Raw genomic sequence first — 6,935 nt, forward strand, 5'->3', positions numbered from 1 at the left:
GGTTTATAGTATGCACTATTTTAAAACACTTCTATTTCTCTGTTTACTGTTATTTCATAGTTCGTTTGAATAACTCGTTTTGATTTTACTTTGTTAAGCTTTTCGAATGCATTTTAAAACTTGAAAAAAATGTTAAGCAACATTCCATTTGAAGTTACATGAATTTACATACTTTGAATATTCATGAATTATATCATGGTCACATTCTTGACCAATCAAATCATTCATAATTCAATGACATCATGAATTGACCATCAGCACACATGTCTGTGAATTGACTTTGCACAGTATTGAATACTGTATCTCATTTGCATATCATTAAAATATGCATACTATTTAAAACTATTTTCATATTTGCATAGAGGTTATGTATAGGGATAGGTAATTATTTGACAGTGATGAAGTTTGCGCATATTTATGTTGACAATCATGTGAAGGTGCTCACTGCGTCTTGCTGTGAAGGACAAAAAGAAATATCCTCGCTTTTAGAGTATTTAAGGAAAAAACGATAAAAATCACTGCGTTCTGTTTGTACAAACTCCCAACACAAGAGGTCACAATTTCACAAGAGCTGTTTGAGCAGAAAATATTTGCTTAACAATTAATTTGTCTGCTAAGCAGAAATGAACTGGACACCAGTCACAAACTGTACATGTGGCACTGTAGCTTGGTTGGTAACCATGTCCTGGTAAGCGTAATTATCAAATTTTTGTGCTTAAGCAGCTCTATGAAATTGAGTCTAGTACAAAGGACATGATTGGAAATATTGTAAAGCTATGTATGTGTGATCAATGCTGCAAATCTCTCTTGACTGCATAGAACGGTTGATGTGATTGGCTAGTTCATTATTGCCAATGATGCAACAGCTAATGCCATTGGCTTGTTTCAGTAAAAGTAGACTGGTAGACTGCCAGGAACTACTCCATAACAAATTATAACCAGTTACCAGTCGGAAAATAAAACGGCTGTTTTCATTGGCCATGGTTCACAGGGTCAATTATATTGAACCAATCAAAGTCCATCGTCGTCAAGACTGATTTGCATAAAGTGTATAGATCTTTGTAAAGGTTTTAATTGCAACAAATGTTGACAGCTTGAAAAACGAGTTTAAGAGCGCCATTTAACAAGTTCAAATCAATGTAAAATTGTAATGTCTTCGTGATTGAAGCCTGTGGCATTACATGGCAATCATAAACTCTCATTCGCTTATTGCATGCACGCGTACACTAGCTAGCCATATACATGTATCTATTACTGCTAGTTGAAGATCCAGTTTTAGAAAGCTATTAAGCAGAAAATTCTGCTTTAAGCAAATTTTGTGGCTTGCAAAAAAATGATCAAGGTACCAGCCACAGCAATGGTAACTGTTTGGTGTTCTGGCTGGTAACCTGTTTTTGATAAGCAAGTTTGTGTGCTTGCAGGCTTTATGAAGTCGGGCCCATGTGTGCATGCAGTAACTGGGCGAGAGTTCATAATAAGATAAGTCCATGTAAAGAAACGAGGCCTGCTGCTATCATGAAGTTCAACCCCCCTTTTTAGAAGCTAGTTGTTGAAACTGTAGTTAGTTGTTCCTTTTAAGGTAGTTTAGGATCTTTTCCTGTTTGTTCTTTTAAACAGGAGGGGAGTGTTAGGTATATTATTGTGTACACATGTTAACGTTATTGTTAAGAGTTCATGCCTGTTAATGTTGTTCATTGCATCAAGTTGTACTTATATTTTACAAACTTTGTATTAAGTCTGAATTTACTAGGCTGCTAAGCACAAAAAGAACCTGCTTACAAGAAATTGGGTGCTCGTCAAGATTCTGAGTTGATCTCTATGGATTTTGATGAGTTCATACAAACTCTGCTTACTTGTACAAAATGTGTTAAGCGGATTTATAAGATCAGGCTCTGAATGGACTTGCAACAATTGTTGTCTCCCTAAAAGTTCTAGATCGGAGACTATTGTTATCCCCATTGAGTGGATGAGTTCGCAGTGGGGAAAATAATAAACCCTATTTGGGTAGTTTTTGTGACACTGCCCGTCTTAAAATACAGTCACTTTATAGACGCTCAAATGTTGCCCGTTTTGGAATATTATCCCAACTAGGATAATTTGTGGCACTTGTGAGATTTACACACAAACCCTCTTGCCCATCAAAAACAAAATTTTTATGTTTTGATCTACAACTATATAACATCTGCTACTTGCAACTACAACAAAAACATGCCGAAAACCTTTTTGATGCAAGTATTTTTAAAACCTTGCATTGTTTATGCTAGTAAAAAGTTCAAAGCATTCAAGCTATTTTATAAGAAATAAATATATATTTAGTCTAAAGTTTAAAAAGAGAAGTTTTTTTAGTTTAAACAAGTATTCACTTGTGCTCCCCAGAAAGGTACACAAGTTTGATGGAATCCAACTGCTGTTTTGTGTGCATTTTAAAACTAACATTAAACAGCAGTTGGATTCCAACAAAGCTCCGCCTACTCAGGTGTTTTCTATTTTTATATTGCCTCTGGTTGACCAATCGCATTGCACGGTTTAGTGTCCTAATGTCTCCAGACAGTGTCCAAGATACCTGTCGGAGATCATGATTCGTCAGTTTAGGATGATGTAATATTTGAGCATCCTTAGGTGCATGGAAATTTATCAGTCGCCTTTCAATGAACAATGAACTTAGACAGCGACTCAGAAAATTTAGAAAATACCTGATGGTGAGGACAAAAATTTAATATTTCAGAGTGTTTTATTTCATTTTGGTTTTTAAAGTATAACTTGCGTCAACATTTTTTGGCTGAAAAGTGCCTTTTGATGCACCACATTTTAGTGGTGTGAGGAAATTGTACTATTTGTTGTGATTTTGAGAGTAAAAAGAAACAAAAAGAAACAAAATTAACCTTTGGTGATTTGCGGACCAGTGAAAACAGAATTGATATAACAAGCTTGTTTGGCTGAAGTAAAACTTGTTTAGTGGTGACCAATATTTGGTCCAAATGGATTTTTTTTCAGAACCATCTGAAATCCATCAAACTCAAGTTGAATTCAGTGACTGAGGTGCAGATTGCAATGTTTTGTGTTAACTGGTCCGCGTCAAGGGAAAGGAAAATTTGACCTTAAACAAAAAAATTGATTGCCAAAGTTTACTTGATACTAAACAGAACTTGTACTTTAATTAAAAAAAACCTAAACAAACACCCCACTGTTAAAGCTGTTATGAATATTACTGCTAAGTAAGAAATTGTTATAATTTTGTCACACGGCATTTGCAATGGAGTATTGCAATGCCCTGTGATTATAGATTCCTTGTGACGATACCAACATTGGTTTTTTTGCTTAGCAAATATCAACAGACCCTTTGCATATAAGCTGCCGTGGCCAAGATCAAGCAAGTGTGCACCATGAACAAAAATGGTCGTATGGAACTCGATTTGCCTTTGAACTCAGTTACGGCACCGTATGATTTTTGACATCGGATGCAAGGGGTCAACTAAAAAAAAACATGTTCGTAATGCAGCATGACAAAATATCTCATGTATGAAAAATCACGAGATTTAACATGAACAAAATGTGTACTTGATGATGAAAAGAATGCTTTTAAAAGCCCTTGTTATTGATATAGAGTTGATGAGTTAATAAGAGTTATTTTAGTTGAATTTTACGGAAGCCAGCCACCCTTGTAAATCTGGGGGTTTCCCTGTTTGTAGTGGTTCACATTATTTTTGTTTATCATTTTATCATCATCATTCCATCATTAAATAAATAAAATCATCTAAGAATTGAAATGGAAGAGTTTGTCTTTTTTGTGTTTCTTTCTTGATGAGTTTGAGTCTGGCAACCACTACACAGTTCTGATTCTACGAGAATTTCAATTTCAATATAGAAATCATTATTTGCAGATTAAAAGTACGGTCCTACATGTATATTGGTTTTTGTCAACATAAAACTGATTAATGTGTATTGGCAAAATTTTCAAGAAAAATACAATAAAAGTTACATGTGAACGTTTCAGCTCAATACAGTTTCTAGTTGTAGAGAAGATCGCAAAAAAAACCCCAGTTTCACAAGAACGTTGAGTCCATCCTCACTTAGCGGGTACTAAGAGTTGCAGGAGAAACGATTCACTCCTGAATTAATTCTCGGATTCAAATGTTTGTGACAAATTATCCAAACCCTTTATTTCAAAGGGAATCGTGTCTTGAAAATAGTTGTTGGAGTACTTAACGAAAGATAAAGACCTCGGGTCAAGATAAAGACCTCGGGTCAAGATAAAGACCTCGGGTCTAGAATTTCACAGAGGCCACATCCGTTATTGCCCTGATGGTAGACTTGTGGACAAGTCGTTAAATCGGCCCCACGCGATAAAGATAGTCGAGTTGTAGCGGTGCTCTCGCGAGATCACTGCTCTCGCGTGAACTGCTGGCTCCCCGATTTAGTGAGTAGAGAAATCGGGGAGCCAGCAGTTCACGCGAGAGTAGTGATCTTGCGAGAGAGCACCGCTACAACTCGACTATCTTTACCGCGTGGGGCCGATTTAACGACTTGTCCACAAGTCTACCCTGATGGCCTTGGTGTCCCTCTCCAAAAGTTTCCCAAAGACCTTTAGATTTTCCAATGGAAGTGCCCTTTGCAAAATGAGAATGGCAATGCCCTCTCAAGATGAAATTCCAGGCCTGCGCATGGAAAATATTTCAAGTTAATGGGAAACTTTCAAAGGGACACCAAGGCCGAGACAACAAAGGCATGTGACCTACTCATGACAGTCTTGGCCCAAGACGCCGGTGATCGATAGTAGACCGTGTACTACGCTCAGTTGTAAATCATTACAACGGTATGATTTAAAGATGCTATGTCAGATTTTTGGCCGATTTGACCCAAATTTTGATTTAAAATTCAATAGGTATTTTGATGGGGGTCGAGAAAGTTACAAGCTTTCATTCGAACCATTGCTTCAAAAAGTCCGCCAATTATTAGTAGCAGTGAAATAAAGTGCTCAAAATGGTCATGGTTCCTGACCATTAAAAGTAAAAGTTAAACTTTTTTTTTTCGTTAGAGCGGGTGATACTCTTTGAAATACCATTCACTCAAATTTTTTTTTTTTTAAATGTTTGGGGCCAAAAATCTGACATAGCATCTGTAACCAACGAAACCAAGGCAGCACACTATCCACTATTGATCACTGACGTCTTGGGCCAAGGCTAGGCACTACTAAGATTAAATGCAGAAAGGAGTTAATCTCCATTGACTCGGCAATTCCGACAAAAGAGATAACATGGTTCAAAGAGTTTTTTATTATCCCTTTTTTTAGGTGATTATGTACATACTATTATTTATTAAGTAATTCACAATGTGGCAAAAATTCACAATGACATTTCTCATTCAACAATGTAAAAAGCTATTTAACAATTTGGAGACTAGGGTCACATTTAATAGAGCTGTTAAGCAGAAAATAAATAACAGAAAACAACTAAGCAAAAATCGAGTGGGGGACCAGGCACAACAGTGTAAACTTAATGTAAGTAACATCGTGACCCATGACCTACTTCCGCTCAATCATAAAAATTGAGAGCACATTATCATGTCTTGAATCAATATTTCAAAACTATTTCCCATCTGAAAATCATACATCAACATAAATTTATAAAACGAAACCAAATTTTGTGTTTGTAGTAATTTGAAAGGGACACGTTGCCAGTAAAAAAAGCATTTGTAATCGTTTGTAATAAAATGCATGTGGTTGGAAAGATGTTTTGAAAGTAGAATACAATGATCCACACAATTTGCCTCGAAATTTCGTGGTTTTCCTTTGAAAAATTTGACTCTCATAAATGACCGACCGTGTTAGTCGACGAGGTAAACTGATAAAAGGAAAACCACGCAGTTTCGAGGCATATTTGTGTGGATCGTTGTATTCTACCAATTTAAACATCTTTCTAACCATATGCATTTTGTAGCAAACGGTTAAAAACGCTTCTTAAAAAGACCAACTCAACCGGTCCAAGGGAACCTGTTCTTTGAACATTTTGAGTACAGACACAATAGCAGGTTGGTTTTCCATGTGGCTTACTACTAGATAAACACAGAAATATCACGCTCTTTTGCAAGCACAGTTGAGGGGACTTGCTAATGTTGTATTTCTTTCCCATTTCTGAAAATTCCACTGCAGGGACCCGAGTTTAAAACAAAGAGAAGCATGTAGGACCTCGGTTCCATTGTCTTAAAGTCAACAAAGCTGTGTGTATGCCTACCCGCCAGCAAGCCCCCCCCCCCCCCCCCCCAACCCGCTGAGCCACTGCTACATGTACCAAATTCAAGATTTGTGTTTGTTTGTTGAAATATTTTGGGCCAGTTTAAACAAAAGAGTCCTACCGATAACATTTTGTCTAAAAAGAAGATTTAAAATCAGCTTGAACATGCTACAATGAAAGATACCAGCATACCAACTGGTCAATCGTGAATTTACCGTAGGTTTTCCCAAGTCATTCTCGTTAAGCGAGTGTTCTGAAGCACAGCCACGCCCTGGACAGTAGGCAGGACTAGAGAACATGGAAGTCCCTCAATAGACTACAAGCGGAGGTGGGACGATGCAAGACAAACATGTATACTAACGATTATATTATTATTATACCGAAGTCTTATATAGCTCACGTATCTACCAAACAAGGAACTCAAAGAAAGATAGGTTATTGCTGTGGTGAATTCTGAGATCCAATTATTTAGAACCTTCTAAGGGTTTACAAGGTGCTACGGAGCATACAGCAGCCACAGCCAGGAACACCGGGGCGAACCCCTTCTCTTTTCGATGAGTGCACTGGGTTCTTTTACATGCGTTACACAACAAGGGTGGGTTTTTCCGTTGTTTTCTCCCGACTCCGATGACCGATTGAGCCTAAATTTTCACAGGTTTGTTATTTGATATAGAAGTTGTGGTACACAAAGTGTGGGCCTTGGAC

Source organism: Asterias rubens, chromosome 14 (assembly GCF_902459465.1).
Source record: "Asterias rubens chromosome 14, eAstRub1.3, whole genome shotgun sequence".
NCBI classification, from domain to species: Eukaryota; Metazoa; Echinodermata; class Asteroidea; order Forcipulatida; family Asteriidae; genus Asterias; species Asterias rubens.